Source organism: Cetorhinus maximus, chromosome 3 (assembly GCF_964194155.1).
Source record: "Cetorhinus maximus chromosome 3, sCetMax3.hap1.1, whole genome shotgun sequence".
Taxonomy (NCBI): Eukaryota; Metazoa; Chordata; class Chondrichthyes; order Lamniformes; family Cetorhinidae; genus Cetorhinus; species Cetorhinus maximus.
In genome coordinates this window covers 106,106,576-106,127,896 of record NC_135881.1, presented here as the reverse complement: position 1 = coordinate 106,127,896, position 21,321 = coordinate 106,106,576, and positions in this window count along the sequence as shown.

Sequence of the window (21,321 nt, the reverse complement as noted above, 5' to 3'; positions counted from 1 at the left end):
GCCACAATGCAATTAGAAGCCTGATTTGAAACTCTATAACTGCCATGCCAGTTTGCAAGGAGTTCAAAAGCACACCAGCAAAAGGGAGGCAGGAGCTGCTGACTCAAGATGGCAAATGCATTTAACAGCATTCCTTGAAGGCAAAGAGGAGCAGGAGTATATCTCCTGGGCCCTTGCGGAAGCCTATGCCTTCCCACTTGTATTGTGGCCTCTCTTTCCCAGCTATTGTGATCACAGACTTCTACCTGATCACCAGCCTTTGCCCTTCCCATTGCTGGGGGCTATTTCCAATGAATCCCAACAGTGGCATTCTCCTGTTGGTTTACTTGCCCAGCAGTTGGCCCATCAATTTGGCCAGCTGCCAGGCAGGCAACAGAAGAAAAAAATATAATAAGGTCTGGCTGTTAAATTTGAGAAAACTTTCATGTTCCCAGCCTTGTTTTGTCCCCTGTACCCTCCTCTTCTATTCATTAGTATTAGGGCCACAGAATCAGTCTCAGTTCAAAAATTCAATGGTCACTACTTTAAAATTAAATCATATTTCTTAACTTAGGAAACAAAGGATATTACTTCATTGTAAAGAAAAATCAATGGTTGTGTTACACTAGCAAACTTCAGATCAGTCTGATTAACTTTTTTCTTAAACTCTTGTTAAAATTTGGAGAAAGTAACTGATTAATGTGTGCTCTGGATCATTAATGCATTCCAGAAAATAAAGGAATGTTTTAAAATGCTACAATATCAAAGTTTGTGAAAGTAAAGTCTTAGTTACAATATTAAAAGAAAATAGAAATGTGATACACTCTTTTTCTTCTCACATGACATGGGAAACAAGAGACAAAGAAATGCAGAATGAGTATCATCAACCGTCCCTCGATTCAATGCTGACATCTACTCAGGGTTGCAGGCTCATGCCATGGGTCTCCATGTGACTGAGCAGACCATTTATTGACCCACAGACCTTTGGGCATATGGGACAGAATGTCCCACGAAGTAGTGGGACCTAAAGTGCAGGATTTGTTCCGTTTTCTTTTCTTCTCTGCCACAGCTCTGCCTCTTCATTAAGGCATTCAAATTTGAAGCATGATGCAGCTTGATGGACAAGTTATCTCCATTCTGAGCAGTTGATAGCTAGCTCCTCCCAATCATTAATGTCAATGGTGCCACGCTTCAAGGAAGCTTCAGAGTGTCTTTGAATCAATTGCTTTGTCCTCCATTGGAACTTAGGCCATTTGAGCATTGGGAAGACAGGACTTGGCAGGGGAAACTATTTTCAGCCGTGCAAATATAGTGACCAGCCCATCAAAGTTGATTTTGCTGAAGTTTGTGAACATGACTTCAAAAAGTACATGAGTGTTTGTTCAACAGTCCTCCCATTGAATCTGGAGAATGTGGCAGACATTGCTGATGGATTTTCTCTAGCACTCTTATGTGTCGCTCATACACCATCTAGGACTGGCTGTAGTACAGGAACATGGTGACTGTAATGATATGTCTAGGTAGAAACATTAGTCATAGAAACTTTTGTACTCTGAGAGTGCTGCTGTGTGGGGTGATATTGTGTGACACATTCATCACTTCAGGAGTCGCTGTTTGTGCGTGTCTGTATTCTGTGCATATATTCAATAAAGCGCTGTTCGTTGTCATAAATGTCTCCGAATATTACAACTAGGAACACATCCTAATAGTGATGACAACTGCTGTGTTTAGGAGCATTTTTGTTGACTTGTGAAGGTTGTTGCTGTCAAACACTTGCTGTAGGAGCTTGCAGGCATTGGATCTCCTCATCAATGCTGACTTTTTGGGAGAGGGGATTGCCGAGGTATCGGAAGTGCTCAACATATTCCAGAGCAAGCAATAACAAACTTATTTTTTCTCAGTCGATAAAGATTAATCCAAGGTATTACAGAGACTAAAATAGAATCAGGTTAACGCAGTAGGAAATCGAAAGTACAGTATGGTGCTTTGATGAACCAGTCGCATGATTTATGGAGATTGAAGAAAATGGAAAGGTAGATAAGAGCAGAGGCATCAGTCCTGCAAAGCATTGGCATTGAGTTGTTCCTTGTAATGGAACTCCCCACTAGGAGAAGTGCTGTTATAAGCGCATGAAGTAAGTGCCTGCTGATGATAACGATTGTTAATTCTTAGGCAAAAAAATGAAAGTCAAGTTCTTCATGTAAAGCTTTGGCATTAATTGATTGCTTTTCTATATTTATTTTTTTCATTTATTTTTCTCAGTTTATTTTATGTATTTATCCCCAAATACTCTCTGCCACATTTTGCTCTAAGACAATGAATATATGTCAATTCGTCTCAGGCACTGCAGCCATATTCATGACCTCTACTAAATTATTCTATGGCTGAAACTGCATGATATACTGAAGTGCAAAGTGAATTGCAATGTCCAGCTGATTTCACTCCTCCCTAGCAATTCAGCACTTCAGCTCCACTCTTGGCACCTTGAGATTGACATAGTGACAGCGTAGGCTCTGTGTATGAGATCTCAGGTGTTGAGTCCCTGCTCCCTTCTTATGATTATGAAATTGTAAGATATGGGCAGAAGCTCCAGCCCCAAAAGGCCATCATGGAAACTTGGAAACAAAGTGAGGACACAAGCCTGGCATGTATGTAATCTTGCTGCCTTTACGAAAGGATATAGGCAAGCAGGCAGCAAGTTGTCATGGTATAGGACTGGAATTAGGACAAAGTGGTATCTGAGACTTAAGAAGTGAGGTAAAGGTGAGCAGTATGAGGAAGAAGGTGATTAGTTGCAACATGATCATTGGGCTGGGAGCAGGGAGATTGATCTTGGCCAGCATTAATGTTCAGGTGTTTAGAAGACATTTAAAAGACATTATAAACAAATATTATAAAATTGCTCAATGAATATTGTTATGACTGGGATGGGAGGAGTGCGTGAATTATCAAGCCCCACTACTCCGCAAGCCGTACCATTAATTTAAATGTTTAATTTTCTCACCGAAATGGCCTGTTGTGTACCTATACCTCTAGTATCCAGAAGAAGAGGCTCTGACCAGTGTTCTTTCAAAAACTCAGAATGATTAATTTATTTTAAAACAAAACTTCTTTCAGCAAGTTGCAAATACTGGTGAACACACAGTTGTAACCTGGAAGTGTAACTATCTATCTCTTCCTAAAGAATTCCCCTAGCACACACACAGACACGCGCATAGGCAAACAAAGAATAAAGGGCAAAATTTGGCAGACATGTACCCAACCCGATTGGACGTAAAATGACGCGCGATGACGTCAAGTGAGCGTCCCAACGTTATTGCGCACCCACGTGATATTTTGGTCGGCGGGCATGCCCGAGATTTGGCAGCGCACCCACCGACAATTAAAAGGCCTATTAAGGCCATTAATAATCTAATTGATTTCAATTTCTCACTGCCCGTCCATCATTACAATTGGCAGGCAGGTGAAAAGACCAAGCGGTCTTTGATATTTTGTGAAACCTCATCCATGGGCAGGACGAGGTTTCGATCCGTCATTAAAAAATATTTTTAAAATTTTCATCCTAATTTCTAACATGTCCCTGCTCATGTGACAGAGTCACATGAGGGGACTTTTTTAACATCTTAAAAAGCTTTATTTTTAATTTCTCATATCTTCATCTCCCTGAGGCAGATCTGTGCCTTAGGGAGGTTTTCCTGTGCGCACTTGCACGCATGCACCAAGTTCCCCCCTCGTCCTCCACCCCCACCTCCCCACACGCAGCGCTGAGCGCTGCAGCACACTGGCCAGCCAGTGTGAAATTGCAGTCCAGTCCCAATTGTGGGCAGTGCTCGACTTCCTGACCACTCCCGCCCACCCCCGCCGAGCCCGACTGACAAGAGCAAAATTGTGCCCACACAGATAAAGTTTCTCTGCAGAGATGGGCTTTGCAGGATGGGTGTTATAAAATAAAGGATAGAGTCCACAGGGTCTCAATGCAGTCGACCTGGAGTTCTCTCATGTGAAGATGGGCTGCTGGTTCTGGTGGATGCCTGGAAATTCTCACCAACTGATCTCAGCTTTGCAGGTCCAAATGCAGACTGGTTACACTGAGGTGAGGGTCTTCTGGTTGATACCAACACACAATTTTAGGCAAGGTAGAGAGAGAGGGAACTAGCCTTCTTTCCTCAGCTTATTCTCCAACAAAACTGCCTTCAAAACAAGCAGGTTTATGATTTAAGTTTTTTCCCTCTCTCCCATGTGATTGTGTTTTTTGTCTTCCGGCTTCATTAATTAAAGTGCTTTTGCAGTTCAAACACAAACATCTTCTTCTAAAAAGTGCCATATAAGCCAGGTAATTTCTTGGAAGAGGCCTTGTTTACAGTTCCAAGGGGAACTTATGACCTTTTAAAAAGAAACCCAGGTTAGCACCTAGATGACTTGACCATGCCAGGTCCTCCCATTTTGTAAAATAAAACTTCAGTCTTGAGAGATATGATTCTAATAACATACAATCAAATTCTGATTATTCCAATATACATACTATAAAACCTTAGGAATTCATTCCTGTTCATAAACTTACTTAGGGTGTAATAATTTGTGTTCAAGCTTTTCCATGAAGATTTACCATTGCAATACCAACATTTCCTGTTCCGTTTTTCTGCCAACTGTCATGGTGTAGTTGCTGGTTTTGTCTTTAACTCAACTCTGTCATCATATTGGATTAAAAAAAACTAGTATGCCACTGACTGTGCAAAGTGCCATGGGCATTTTCTTCATACAGAAGCTGTTAGGCACTCAAAGGATAAATGATTCAAATGTTATTAATGCAAATTGTTTGAGAACAGTGAGAGAATGAAGTAGGGACAGGACGACATCCAGAAAGTGTATTAATGGTAATCTCAGAGAGCATTCTTTTGGCATGCCATTTTTCTTGTTCACAATAGGTAGGTGGTAGAGTGCTGGAAGGACTGCAGATTCTCAGCCCTGATGTTCTTAGGTCAAAATGTGCACAAAATACTTAACATCTTCTTCTAAAAAGTGTGCTTGCATTACATGTTATGGCTAATTTTAACCCCCATAGGCATATCCAGTGCCTGGTGAGCAGTAGTAGCTATTTTAACAATTTGTTATGGGAATTGTCTGTTTGTTTATACAATGAAAAGTTCCTATTTCCTGGAAGGTTTTTCTTGTACTTCTGCACTGGATGAAATATGCACTCCCTCAATCATATGCATTTCAGAGGGGGGTGGATCTCTGATGGTGTGCATTGTTTAACAAGGAGCACATATGATGTCCATTAACAATGCTGATCAGCCTTCTGGAGAATGGAAATCAATCTGGCCTTGATTCATAGGTAAATATCATATCAAGCAGTTCTTTGTCTTTGAATTTTAGTTTTAATTCACCGTCTTGTTTAACTGTGAGAAGGAACTTTTGATATTCCTTTGTTTCAGTTTTGATTTCACATCAGGAATTGAGTATAACTGATATGGGTCCAGACTCCTAAGTGAATTTCTGCTTCACTAAGCTGCTGATGAGCTGAGGCCCGTAGAACACACCATAAAACATTTGATTTCATCGTGGAAATGTACAAGTTCAAGCAAAGTGCAGTATCTGAGATCTATGAGAAATTTGATATATTTTATTATTTAGAAACAAGGATTCAGTTGGTCTGACAAACTCAGCCCCTTACTTCAATTAGAGTTAAGTCATGCTGCCCTATATGTATGTGGTAACAGGAGTGAGTGTAAGAAAAAAATTCCCTTATGAACTGAACCAGATCGCTCTGCCATAAACATGTGCAATTTTTAATAAGTGACTGCTCTTGGAATGAACACAAAGGACTAAGTCAGTTTTATTGTTGCAATGAAAGCATTAAGTGTCAACCAAAAAGTGTGGGTCTTCAATCACATGTAGGCTAACTGGTTAGAGATGGCAGGTTCCCTTCCCTGAAGGACATTAGTGAACTAGCTGTGTTTTTATGACAATCTGTCAGTTTTCATGGTCAGTTTTTCTGGCACTAACCCACAAATGACCAAATTTATTGAACTTATTCTCACAGCTCCCTATGATGAGATCTGAACACATGACATTTAGTTTGACAGTCTAGAACCATGGCCACAGGGCCGCCATACTTGTTTCCATTTTTGAAAGACCTCAGTGAACACACAGTTATCCCAAGGCAGCTCACCACCTTTGACTGAAAGAAATGTCAGCCGATTGGGGCATCAGAAGTAGATCTGGCACGTTGGGCGGTGATGGGGGGGGAGGAGTTGCTAAGGGGCTGGCAAGGCTGGCTTAGGCCAGCAGTGCCCCTCAATTGTTTTGTGGAACTCCATCATCTCTGGGGCCAAAAAAACAATCATTTCAAACTTAACTTTTCAGAACCACTTCAGCTCTATCTATCAACAATGGAGCAGATCAAAGAGTGCACTACAAACATTCCAACCAGTTCTAACATCTGTACATTATAGGATTCCTATTTGCTTATTGAGCTGGTGAGATCCCTGCTTTTATTGCTCCACCATTAGTGGCTGTGCTTTCAGTTTCCAAAGCCCTAAACTCTCTAAACCTCTCAGTCTTTCGACTTCTCTTTCCTTCTTTAAGACTCTCAAAGCAAATAAAATTAAAATAAAACTTTTAAAATTTAATTCGAAACTTGTCCCTGCTCATGTGACAGGGTCACATGAGGGGACATGTTTTATAATATTTTTAATTTCTTTTTTTTTAATAAAAGCTCTTCATCTCCCTGAGGCAGCTCTGAGCCTCAGGGAGATTATCAAGCGCATACTCGCGGGCATGCGTGAAGTCTACGCTCGTCCGTCGCCCTCCTCCCTCTACCCGCACAGGTAGTGCTGAGCGCTGCCGCTCGCATTTCACGCTGGGCAGGCCTTAATTGGCCCTCCAGCGTGAAATTGCCTTCCAGCCTCGATCGCAGGTGGCAATTGGCTTTCCACCCGCGCCCACCGAGCTCACCCAACAAAGGCAGGATTCTGCCCCAAGAGAATCTGGAAAATGCAACTATCAGTGCCTCACATAGGTTGTTATTCAGAGAGCTCAAACATGTATTAGAGATAGGTTTAAGAGCTCACACGTTGCACACTAATACTAAATAGACGCATGGTATTAAGAAGAGCTAGGCATGCCCACAACATAATTTTAGATAAATTATAGTTACACTATATGTAGAGACATTGGCCCAGATTTTCGCCTCTCCATTGTGGCAAAAATTGTGGAACTGCTTGAAAATTGCAAGTCCCGCCACCGAACACGGCTCTTCCCATTTCGCGGGGGTGGTAATTGGGCAGCGGGGGGAGGTTGCGTTTTGCACAAGTGCAGTTTACAGAAGCAACTGGCCATTTACATCATCAGCTGCCTCCGCACATGAGATTTTGGTAGGCTTAGAATGTGAAACCCAAAGTGTCAGGTTAGACCTGGTAAGAGCAGGTCTGAACTTTGTGGATCCATTTGGATAGCCAGGGTACCGCTTTGAAGAGGTAAAGCACTCCTTTGGATCTGGTCCTGGGACACCTTTGGTGGAAGTAATGTGCCCTTTGGTGGATGCCATGTGCCCTTTGGGCTGGTCAGGTGCCCTTCAGTGGAGGTAAGGTGCCTTTAGAAATTGTTAAACAAAGGCATAAATGTGTGCAAAAATGGCATAAACCTATTACTGTCAAGCTCATTGGAACTGACCTGTCAAAATCAACTGTCAAAGTGTAAGAAGCACCTGTCAAGAGGACTTGCAAAGCTGTCAAAAGTGTCATGAGGACCTGTCAAAGGGAGCTGTCAAGGAATTTAAAAGTCCTGCCCTTTAAATCTTTGAAAATAAATGTCCAGAGTGTAAAAGAAATGCTTGCTATTTCACTCTGCCTGTTGACATCAACCTGAGGATTTCGATTACTGGATTAGTGCTGCATGACTGATTTCACAACCATTCATTATCACAGTAGACTGCCAGCCATTTCATAGTTTAATTCACAGCTGCAAGTGTTTATCGACTCTTTGATGTGGGACAATGAATTCCAATGGCTGTTGTAAGAAGGGTTTGTACACTTGAATGAAATGTTTGTTGTTATAAGGTTTCATTTAGTTGAAGGAATGTAAATGTAGTAATTTTTTTTTTAATGAATGAGTGTTATTTTTAATATAGTGAAGTGTGCAATAGTTAGAACTTTATCACACCTGTGCATAGGTCCTGAAATATTCCCATGGTGGATACTAGGTGAGTTGGCATGGTAGGCAGATGCAAGGGAAAAGGGTGCTGGGTGGGAGCATAGGGTGGCATGAGTTTGCACTAAGTTGGCTTGGACCTGTAAAGGGCCATGGGGGTGGGGCTTCATAGGTTAGCATAGGAGCTGTAAAGGGCCAAGGGCATGTGTGAGGGACGTACCTTGGCAATGGGATCATGAGGAGCCATAGGGGGTCAGTGAGGAGCATACCTTGGCATGTGAGTAGAGAGGACATAGATTGTGCATAGAGGACTTGAGGTGGCATAGATTGGCATGGATGGAGCATGGGGAGTGTGTGGGGGGTTGAGGGAGGTGAGGGGTGAGGGCTGGAGGGATGTTTCATGTTTTTTTAAAATTTTGGACACAATGCCAGATCCCTGTGGCAGGCCTTCTGCCCAGTTTTCCTCCGTAACCAGCAGCCTCCTCAGTTCTTCCGGGGTTGCCAACCTGACTTCTAATCCAGCTGCAACCCACCCCAGCTCTCCCACCATCCCTAGCCCTGCACCGAAAATTTGATGTCTGGGCAACTATTTTTAAAGGCTAGTTTCATGGAGGCAGGAATTGCCCCATCTCTGTGCACCCAACCTGGGAGCAAAAATCAGGGCCATCGTTCTTCATAAGATTCGGAAGTGACTTTGATCAGATGTCATGAATGGAAGTTAATTGAGGCCTGAAGTTCATGCCACACTAGTAGTGGGACAGGAAGATGTACTGAGGATTGTTCATACGGTGGTTGAATGAAATAATCAAGGGGCGATATCAGAATAACGCAAGTGTCTCATACAACCAGCATTGGGCTTTAGGCAAGGTGTTTTGTCGAAATGCTTTCCCTGGTAATGATTAATGCCTGCTATATGCAAGTTCCAAGCATTCTGCTCTTTCACGGTGCTCCACTAGTGTCTGTTGTATGTTAGGATCTGGCTGCTGCATTTGAGTGGGGTACCTTTAGATTCATGTGGTCATTTGCCTCCATGAGCTGGATCATGAAGTCTCTCTGCAACTGGTTCTGCCATTTCTGCTAGTGCAATACCTGGCTGTCCTGCTAGCTTTCAGACACATCTTATGTCATGGGTGAGCAGTGGCCAAAAGGGCCACATGGCATCAAGCTACATATGACAGCAGCACCATACATGTCTCATTCAGCTATGTTTCTGCAGCTGAGTCCTCTCTCAACAAAGTTGCTGACCTGCATGGAAGCAGATCCTTTTGACAAATACGAAGGCAGTGGATTGATACTCACCATCCATTCGCCTAGCACAGAAACCAGACTAAATGAACCCTTAAAGCTGCAGCCTGAGAATTCCTGGTACACATTCTGGTTTGGTTTTGAGCATCTAATACTGATTGCTCTGATGTGCACATCCCCAATGGGACATCCCATGCCGGGTGGAATTATGAAGAACTAGTCATGTATATCTGAATATACGCTTTCGCCCTCAGACTGTGCAGAGTATTTGAAAAAATCACCAATCACTGCAAAAACTGGTTCTCTGAGAGTACGGTTTTTGTAGTTGACTTGGTAAGGCCTCTGAACTCTTTCTTGATTTGCTGCCATATCCTCTGAGTAGTTGAGATCCATTGGCAAGCAACGAGCCCTCTTTGGGCTGAATTTACTGCGCACTGAATAGACCCTGGCAGCAGCCCCAGAAGTGGGTGACATTGCCACATGAGAGCAGTATGGCCAGTTGACTGAGATAACAGCCTGGAGATGGAGAATTCTTCTAATATTTGAGTGGGGTAGGGCAATGAAACACTGATCTCAGTGTATTCTGATGTGGAGTCAGGTACTGGCACTATTTTTAAAGGCTTGTCTGCCCTGTATTCAGTCCTTGCTTGTACATTGCAATTGGCGTAGTAGCCTCCAGAGTGCTGCCCTCCAACTCTGCACCTGGAGTCTGGAATCCTAAAGAAGCCGAGGTTCAACCAAGGAAGTGAACCAGGAGGTTGCAGCAAACATGCTAGAGAAAAGACCCCAGGTGGCCAATGGTTTAGCAATGCCCTACTGCACTGAACTCCTCCAGGCTTCAAGGGCAAAGCTGGAGGCCCTCTTCCCAAGAAATGACAAGAAGAGACCCTCCTGCCTGACAAAGCAAGGCTGGTTGGAGATTGCACAGGAAGTCACTCCCTAGGTATTGTCAAGCACTTGAACCTTGTTTTCAAAAATCATCAGAAAGGCTAGGCCTTTTGTGAAATTAAACTTGTCGATCTCAACCTTAAACCCAGAGCTCAAGCAATTTGGCAATAATATGAATCAAATAGAAAACCTCACTCAGAGAAGACATGGGATGGTTGGTGTGGATAATTAAAAATGTCACACTGACAAACAACCCTCTCTGAGGTTGGGGTGGAGGGAGGTCAGGGCAATTTTTGATATTGGCTCTGTAAGGTTGATTTTACAAATTCACACCTCAACCAGGGCCACATATCAGAATCCAGTTGCATGCTCACAGTGACTGAAAAGGAAGAAACCCCTCTTGATCACCGCTCTGGTGTTGAAGTCCTCAACCATGTTTTTGTCACCTCCGGACTTGGTTATTCCATTTCCCAATATCACCCAACCAGCGAGTGAATATTCACAGAAAATGTTAAACCAAAACACCTTAAACCAATTTGAGCTGTAACTGTAATCATTATGAATTGCTTCACCTAACAATTTAATTCATGTGCACATATTTCCATTCAGTTTCTAGTGGAACAGGTACACTGTTGCTTTGAGGGAACAATGTGCTTCTTCCCCTGTGGCTTCGTGCATCTTGCTCAGAGCCCTATAATGTACTCGAGACTGAATTTGTACTTTATTCTGACATGTGGGAATGTTTTCAGAAATATATAAGGGCAGATTAATAACATTTAGAATAGATCTTTGTTCAATTCTATAAATCCAATAAATTCTTTGCTACAAAACATGTCTAAAGCCTATAAATGGTAAAATAATTTCTCAGACAATCTATTCAATTTACTTTGGCATTATCCACTATTGCCCTTAGGGGAAAAATAGGCATTTAATGAAATTTGAATGAATGCATCTAAGTTTACGATAAATAAGAAATAAATATTTATTTCTCTTTGAAAAATTAAATCCATACAGTTTTTCTGCTGTAGTACTTCTCATGACAATTTGCTGAATTCTATATTTGCTTTTATTAAAAATAAATGAGACTTTTCATAATTCAATATAAGATTAATAGTGTGAATTCTCCTAACAGTTGAACAGACTGATGCAAAACCATATCTCTTATACTCCTTGAAACATGTTGTCCTTTTTAGTACTTCCTGTAATTTGTAAAATCATGACTTAAAATTGAGAATTTATTTTCATGCTTGCAGAACAGAACTGAGTGGCAGATCCCATGAACTATTCCTTTACTAGGAGCTTCACTAGGCCTGGTTCTATCCAGTGTTATGTTGAACATTAAAGGGCCTGTGGCAGCAATTTTGAAGGGTGGACACTCCTGGTAGCAGAAATTGTATAAATCAGGAGCAAATGCCTAGCAGAGCAGCCAGGTTTACTAATGTACCTATAGAGGTACTGCTGGAGCAAGTGTGGCAGAGGATGATAGCCTTGAATTGGCAAATATAGGTCAAATGCTCAAAGGCATGCAAAAGGCCTGAATTTTATGGGGCTTGTAGGTGCAGGATAGGAGATGGCAGGTGGTGGGGTTTCAAAATTGGGATGGGATGTGCTCATCCCAACCCTCAACATTGTGATGTTGTGATGTTGTTTCTGCATTTTGTCAGCGGCAGGAAAGGTCCACACCAGGGTAGCTACTACGACACAATGGGACTGTAATTAAGCTCATTGAGAAGGTAATTAAGATGAATTTGCATGGATTGGAATGTGATTCTACGCAGAGTTTTGAATTTAACGAATGGGAATCACAGGCCTTCAGTTAAAGTTGGAGGCCTCACCTCCACCTCTGGAAGTCAGCCATTGCAATGTTTTTGGTTTCCTTGAGGCGAAAAGTGGGAAGCTGAGGCCATTGCTGTCCAGCGTAACATTCACGCCACACAAGTGCCAGACAATGACCATCTCCAAAAGAGAGAACCTAACCATCGGCCCTTGACATTTATTGGCATTACCACCGCTGAGTTCCTCTCTATCAACATCCTGGGGGTTATCATTGACCAGAAACTGAACTGGACTAGCCATATAAATACTGTGTCGACAAGAACAGGTCAGAGGCTAGGAATCCTGTGGAGAGTGACTCACCTCCTGACTCCCCAAAGCCTGTCCACCATCTACAAGGCAAAGTCAGGAGTGTGATGGAATACTCTCCACTTGCTTGGATGAGTGCAACTCCAACAACACTCAAAAAGCTTGACACCATCCAAGACAAAGCATCCCGCTTGATTGGCACCCCATCCACAAACATTCACCCCTTCCACCACCAACGCACAGTGGCAGCAGTGTGTACCATTTACAAGATGCACTACAAGAATTCACCAAAGCTCCCTAGACCACACCTTGCAAACCCATGACCACTACCACCTAGGCAGCAGATACATGGGAACTCCACCACCTACAAGTTCCCTTCCAAGCCACACACCATCCTAACTTGGAAATATATTGCTGCTCCTTTACTGTCACTGGGTCAAAATCCTGCCTTCTTAACAGCACTGTGAGTGTATCCACACCACATGGACTGCAGCAGTTTAAGAAGGCAGCTCACCACCACCTTCTCAGGGGCAATTAGCAATGGGCAATAAATGCTGGCCTAGCCAGCGATGCCTACATCCCATGAACGATTGTTCTGAAGATTGAACTGAAGTCCCTCGACCCTGGAACAATTCTCACAAATCTTTCCACACTCTCTGTAAAGCCTCACATCCTTCCAAAAGTGTAATGTGCAGATTTGGACACAATACTTCAGTTGAGGCCAAACTAGTTTTTTTATATGTCATTGCAAATGCTTTCAGGCGACATTTCCTCTTTTTTTTATGGAGTGTGCAGTCTTTTTAAATTTTCTTCCTTACTATTGTACTCTGCGCCTCTATTTGTAAAACCCAGGGTCCTGTAAGCCTTTTGTTATTATCCCCATGGAGTTTAACAAATGAAAAGAACTGAATTTACTGAATGACCCCAATGAGGAAACCAATGGACAAAATTTCCCTTTTTATAACTCTTACTTTAACAATCAAAGCAAAATCAACCTAAATTAAACATGAATTGCAGTCAATCTAAACTATGAAGTACACACTAAATAGCAGATACAACAAAGATAGATCTCAAAGTTTTTCAAGATTCTGATCTTCCTCACGTAGAAGTCCGGCTACTTTGCTTCAACAATTAACCTTTGATTCTCACTCAACAGCAGTTCCTAACCAACTGAGTTCCATGGATACTATCTTCAATAAAATGTCCAGAACCTTCTCAGCCCTGCTCATGACAGTTTTGATGGTGTGGATCCACAAATATTACCTTTATTCAAACCGTTAGTGATAACACTGTGCATTGTATAGCGGATTCTGCTCAATCAGTTCCTTTAAAGTAACCGAACACAGCAGCAGTAGCCTTATTTTCCCCTTAGCTCCGATCCCAGATCCAGCATTCACATTCAGTTACTTTTAACTGCGCAACAACCTCTCCATTGCAAAACCCATTCATATGTGCCTGTTTTTGTACAGCCCCTTGAGTCATGTGGGCCTATTTTCACCTCACACCCCCAGGGAATAGGATCGCAACTTTTGGATTAGCAAGAACTACCAGAGATCCCGGAATATCTCTGCAAATCTGACAACCCAGAAATATCATCATTGCCAGACTCTATGACCAAGTCCTCCTCCAAAATCAATAGCACTTCCAAAGACCTGAGCTTTTACCCCGGGCCCATAACAACAGCACCTCGCTCTTCAACTCCATCTCTGCCCAATCACTGCAGCTTTCAAAATGAACTGAGTGAAAGCAGCCCTGCCAACAGCCACCATTCTCACTGCACCTGCTCTGAAGCCCCTGCTTACACTGATTCTGCTTAAAATAGCACCAGCTGCAGCTCGCCGGACACCATCACACTTTCTTACTGCTTTCTGAATCGACCCAGCCACGTTCAACAATTTGTGTACATATACCCCCAGGTCCCTCTGTTCCTGCACTGACTTTAGAATTGCACGGTTTATCTTATATTTACTCTCTTCATTCTTCCTACCAAAATGTATCACAAATTTCTGTATTAAATTTCATCTGCCACATGTCCAGACATTCCGACCAGCCTGTCTATGTCTAACACTATCCTCTTCATACTTCAAATACTGCCAAATATTGCATCATCTGCAACATTTGAAATTGTGCTCTGTGTACCCAAGTCTAGGTCATTAATATATATCATGAAAAGCAGCAGTCCATGCACCAACCCCTTGGGGAAGCCCCCTCTATACCTTCCTCCAGCCCAAAAAACAAGCATTCCATCACTACTGTCACTCAGCCAACTTCATATCCATGCAGCCATTGTCCCTCCTATTCCATGACCCTCAATATTGATGACAAACCTATTAAATGGCACTTAATCAAATGCTTTTTGGGAGTCCACATACACCACATCAGCTGCATTACCCTCATCAACCAACTCAGTCAAAAACCTCAATCAAGTTATTTAAATATGATTTTCCCTTAACACATCCACACTGACTTTCCTTAATTAATCTGCAATTTTCCAAGTGACTTAATTTTGTCCCAGGTTATCATTTCTAAAAGCTTTCCCACCAACAAGGTTAAACTAACTAGCATGTAGTTGCTGGGCTTATCTTTATACCCTTTTTTGAAGAAGGTGTAACATTTGCAATTCTCCAGTCCTTGGCACTCCTGTATCTAAGAAAGATTGGAAACTTAGGACCCGTGCCTCTGTAATTTCCACCCTTACTATCCTGGGATGCATCTCATCCAGTTCTGATAATTTATCAACTTTAAACACAGCTAGCCTACCTAATACCTCCTTTTTATCAATTCCTAGCCCATCCAGTGTCACAGCTGCTTCCTTATTCACTGTAACTTAGGCAGTATCCTCTTCCTTCATAAAGACAGATACAAAGTATTCATCTAGTACCTCAGCTAAGCTCTCTGCCTCCATGCCTAAATTTCCTGTTTGGCCCCAAATCAGCTCCACTCCTCCTTTACCATCCTTTTGCTTTTCATATGCCTTTAAGTGATTTTTGCATTCCCGTTTATGTTAGCTGTCAGTCTCTTTTCATATTCCCTCTTTGCTCCTCATTTTTCTTTTTCACTTCTCCTCTCCACTTTCTATATTCAGCTGGGTTCTCAATTGTATTATCCACCCGACATCTATCCTCAGAACCCTTTTTCTATTTTATTTTACTCTCTATCTCTTTCGTTATCCAGGGAGCACTGGCCCTGTTTGTCCTACATTTCCCTCTCATAGGAATGTACCTCTTCTGTATTTGAACTATCTCTCCTTTAAAACCAGCCCATTGTTCGGTTACAGTTTTGTCTGCCAAAGTCTGTTTTCAATTTATCTTGGCCAGGTCTATTCTCACGCAACTGAAGTTGGTCATCCCCCAGTTAATTATTTTCACTCTGGATTGCTACTAGTCCTTTTCCAAAGCTAACCTAAACCTTACGATACTATGGTCACTGTCTCCTAGAAGTTCCCCGACTGACACTTGATCCACTCGACCCACCTCTTTTCCCAGAACCTAATCCAGCAATGCCTCCTTCCTTGTTGGGTCATATTCTGATCGAGAATATTCTCCTAAACATACTTCATAAACCATTCCCCCTCCCTGTCCTTTACACTATTACTATCTCAGTTTTTATGATCCTAATATATTTTTAAAAAGAAAGGAATCTCCATGATGCCAACGGAAAGAAAACTGCTGGACAAAATGTCACTTTTTGAAACATTTACTGTAACAAACCAACAAAAACCAGCATAAATCAAACATTAATTAACAGGTAGAGGTTATTTTAAATAAAAAGTCAAATTTTTATTTAAATAGTCAATACAAAGATACACCTCACATAGTAAAAAGCATTCACATTACTTCCCACAAATATAGGGCATCTCAGTCTTTCCAACACAGCCTTCATTTTGTAGAAACCCTCGTTTCCCAAACAACCATTTCAGCTCCTGAGCTGCATTCACCAGCAACCGTTGTTATGACCCACCCCCAGGTGAGGTTTCCCAAAGTTGTTGATCCAGGCGAGACCCCTCAATTTGTCACTGTCTGGCTGGGACACCCCCAGATTATTATGCCCCGGGTGAGGAGTGATGAATTGGCTTCCTGTCTTTATTCATCTGCCCACCCCCACCCTGCCTTCTGTTGGTCGCAACAAGACTTAATCTAAAAGGGATCCCTTTTTCCCAGACCCAATCATCCTGGTTTCGAAGGAGCCAATTTGATCACACCAATTTCTTGAATTAAAGGTAAGGGTAAGTTTATTAACTACTAAAGGCAAGAAAGGATAAAACACATGCATATACAGTCAATACAGGTTAAAAATAAGAATTTAACTTGAAGTAAGTGAATATATATATAAAAAAAGGTGTATGGAACGGTCCTTGACTCATGGCGAGTAGGTGATTGAGTGTTGAGGCCATTGCAATTCAAGATTCCAGTAGAATTGACTCCTGTAGACAAATGGTCAGTTTCAAGGTTTCAGTTGAGTTGACTCTGTTAGACGAACAGTCAATTTCAAGGTTCCACTAGTGATGAATTTGGTAGAGAGGGATAATCGGTTTCGAGGTTCCAGTGGTGTTGAATTCAGTAGAGAGGGAGAGAGATTGGGATACCTGTAAAATGGCGATTTGCAGGGGCACTGTGTGTGGCTGTTACTTCTGAGTTAAACTTCCAGCATTTTCTCTCTCTCAGAACACCCACCAACAGACAGACACCGGGGCAGCTTTTCAGCTCACTTTTAACCCCTCCTTTGTGTATTCCAAGTGGGAAGTGAATTCACAAACCTGTCTGGGCATTGGACATAGGATTTCTTTATGAGATGATACACATCTCCCATTAAGTCCCATTTAGTTTCTGGATGCCTTTAGAAGTACCTTGTCTGGCAACAGGGTTGGATTCCATTGCCTCTTAGGGTGTCACCCTGCAGCATTCCAGCCAGTGGCTTGTGTGCATTTTTAAAACCCCAGGTCTTATTTTTAAACTCCAATGTTTCTGGATGCAAGTTGGTGTTTTTCCTTCATTATCATGACACTGTATTCCATCCCATGTTCCCAGACACACTAACCACCAATAAGATGCATGTCTATCAACCCTCTCCCACTCAGTTCACAAATTTCCTAGAACCCCTTCTGCAATCCTTTTAAATAGTCTGCTGGGCTCTGGTACCGCTTCAACAGCAGCAATGGATATTGCCCAATCCACAATTCCTCACTCTTCCTGTCTTCAGTGTTCTTTCCTTTCTAACTGCATAACACGCATAGTAACACAGTCTCTATTCTCAGAGTCCTGCTTCAACACCAGGGCATGTTCAAAGACTGCCAAACAGAAAACTGTTCCACCCGGAGAGAGGCTGGCCTGTTCTCTCTTTGCACCAATCTCCAGTCTCCTGAACTGCCAAAACAGAGAAATCGGCTGACCCCTCTCACTGCAATTAGCTTTTCATTTACCCTTCGCTTCTTAGCTGTTCATCCCCATGACCATCCCAGGTCACATGGGCATTTCTAGGGCCTAATGATGTCATAATCAGGAAACCAATTCACCCTCTTTCAAAATTCTCCCCAGCCCACTTTAGTCTTAAAGGAACATTGCACAAAAAGAAAATATATGCATCCCAGAGCACATGGGTAATCAGATAGTCTTTATTAGGTTAATCTGCAGGACAGATGGGAAACTGTTCAATCCGAAACCGAAACAACTCCAGCCTCAGTCGTAGAGCTTCAATATGCAGATGACACTTGTATGTGCGCTCACTCAGAAATTGAGCTCCAGGTTACTGTCAACTCCTTCTCCGAAGCATATGAGAAAATGGGCCTTTCACTAAGTATCTGGAAAACTAAGATTCGTTTCCAACCAGCTCCCGCAACTCAATACCTCCCACCATCGATTAAGATCAACTGTGAGATCCCGGAAAATGTGGATTTTTTTTTATATCTAGCAGCCTCCTCTTGATGAAAGCAGGCATAGATGACAAAATCTATCATCATCTCCAATATGCCAGCTCATCGGCCAACTGAGGAAAAGAGTATCTTAGGACTAGGACCTCAAACCCAAGGCTAAAATCATAGTTTACAGGTGTGAGGAACCCATTTTTGGAAAATCTGAAGGACATTGAATTTTGGGCATTCTTCCTCCTGAGTTATTTTTAAAAGTTTGCAATATTAATTCGGGTCTGTGACTATGCCATTCTTCAAGAAACCACAGGTCAAGATAAATGTCCAGCAGGGAACATCTGGAGAAGGAAGAGATACTTTGTATACCTAAGTTAACAAAGAACTGCTGTTGCCAGGCTAAAGACTCTTGTTGATTGGTTAAAAACACCTGGCCTGAGAGGAGCACTCATTGAACATCTTAGTCTTCCAAAACTCTCAGTCAGGGAGAGCGTGTGGGTGTGCCTTAGAAGCAGGCTGCAAGAAAAAGACTCTTTCTTTCCCTCTCTCTGGCCCACCTTTGTGTTAACTTCTGCTCAGAAACCTCTCATCAGGATAATTCACCTGTTCATTTTGAGAGTTCACAAACTTGTGATAAGTAAGAATCATCAAGGACAGTTTCACAAAAAATAAAATCTTTCTGAAAGAACTTCCATATCCACGGGATGAGGTTTCCTAAAGCAAATAAAAATGAAATAAAAAATTTAAAATTAAATTAATAGCCTGTCCCTGGTCATGTGACAGAGTCACATAAGGGGACATGTTTCATTACATTGTTTATTTCTTTATTATTTTGTTTGAAATGTTTCATCACCCTAGCAACTCGGTGCCTCAGGGAGATTATGAAGCGCGCACTCGCGTGAAGTTTGCGCTCGCCCCGCTTGCCCTCCTCCCCCTGTCTGCACAGGCAGCACTGCCGCTTGCGTTTCACATTGGGCAGGCCTTATTTGGCCTGCCAGCATGAAATCGCCTCCCAGCCTCGATCGCGGGCAGAGGTCGGCTTCCTGACTGCCCTCGCCGGCCCGCACTGAGCCCACCCAACAAGGGTGAAGTTCTGCCCATGGAAAAGTGGGGCTAGAACTAACTGCGCACTCCTCCCATCTGAATCCATAATATAAGGTTGGGGTCTCTCATGAGGTTTGAAGCATGGACAACAAATGATTGGATGCAGATTAAAATAATTATTAAAGGATAAAAAGACTGATACCAGGTTTCTGATTCATTGATAACCGACATGGCTTTGCAAATTGCTCTGACTTTTTCAAAGATGGAAGATTTATCCCTGATTGGTTTACAAAAAATACCCAAGGCCAAGCTAAGGGAATTGGCAAATAAATTGAAGTTAGAATTAACCGAAGAGGTGAGGAAAGCAGACATCATTGAGGTAATAGTGCAGAACTTGAAATTGGAAGGGATACAAGAGAGGCCACGTTCTCCAGGGGGTGAGTTAATTGAGTTAGCTAGGACTTGGTTACAGATGAAGCAGCTTGAACATGGGGCAAAAAAAGGAGAAACTTAACCTTGAACAGGAAAGAGCAGAAAGAGAAAGAGCATTTAAACAGCTAGAAAAGGAGTTTTAGGCAAGAGAAAAGGAATGAGAAAGGAAATACCAGCTTTAAAGGCTGAAATGTAAAACAGAGGCACCAGATGTTGGGGAAAATCTTGCAGACGGAAGAACTTATCCCTGCCCAGAGTCCAGTGGGGAGATGTTTAAATTTGTAAATGCCTTCCAAGGTTTGAGGAAAGAGATGTAGAGGCATTGTTCATTTTGTTTAAGAAGGTAGCTTAGCAAATGAAGTGGTCAAAGGAAACTGGACATTGCTCCTGCAAAATAGGTTAGTGGGCAAAGCTCATGAGTTTTATGCACCACTTTGGAAGAGGTGTCAATGGATTATGATGCAGTAAAGACGGCCATTCTTAGTGCATGTGAGTTGTCCCTGAGGCATACAGGCAAAGGTTTCAAAACATAAGGAAACAGCCTGGGCAGGCCTACATTGAATTGGAGAGGGTAAAGCAAGCTAGATTTGATCGTCAGATATGGGCACTTAAGGTAGAGGCCATGTGTGAGATCCTTAAGAAAATAATTCTACTGGAGAAATTTAAAAATTCACTCCCTCCAGTAGTAAGAACTCATGTAAAGAACCAAAATGTTTCAACTGTTAGACAGACAGCAGAGATGCCTGATGATTACGAGCTTGTCCATAAATCCAAACCCTTTTTCCATCACCCCCACAAACCCGAGAAGGATTGAAAGTGGGAGGGTGAAAGGAGGGCAAGTAGCCAGAGAAGAGAAGGGACAACTAGGAATCTGCTGAAACCTCCTCCTCAGACCAGAAAGGAAAGCCCTGAGAGTGGGAGTGATGTCCAATGGCCTAAGTATCTCCATTGTAACAAGGTGGGACACATTCAGGAAAATTGCTGGCAGTGGCGTGGCAAAACCATGGGGCTTATTGGGGTATTAACGATGATTCAGGAAAAAAAGCTTTTGACTCTGCTGCCATGCACTAATTACCTCTACTTTGGTTCACAGGGAGCTCTGCCAAGTGACCGACACTCTCAGCCAGCCAGACTCTCAGCTCCATCTAGGTCCTCACCTCCAGTGAAGAGGACACCTCCTCCATTGAAGAGTTGGAAATAAGCAGCCTGGAAGACCCGCCACAGCATTTACCCGCACCCTCCACCAGAACAGGGACACATATTTCAGTGGGCCAGATCTGGAGCAGCCTCAGGTTCACAATCTGGTGGTCACCGCATGGACATGTGTCTGCTGCAGGAGGAGGCAGGTTCAGCCGAGCTCCCCGGCACTCAGAAGGCTTCTGGGGAAGAGACATCTGTGAGGTCTGAGTCAGATAATAAGCCTCTGGATTCGGCCTTCCATTTTATTGTGGAGAATCAGCAGAAGGCGGAGGAACATAACACAGAGCCCTCAACAGAGTGGCATGGAGCTGGAGGAGCACATCCGCCTGATCGCTGATGAAATGGTATCCATATGTGTGCATATGAAGGTCTCTATGGGAAGGATGGCAGGCCCCATGGAGACACTAGTCCAGCAGAACGTGGAGATGCTGGCAGACCTG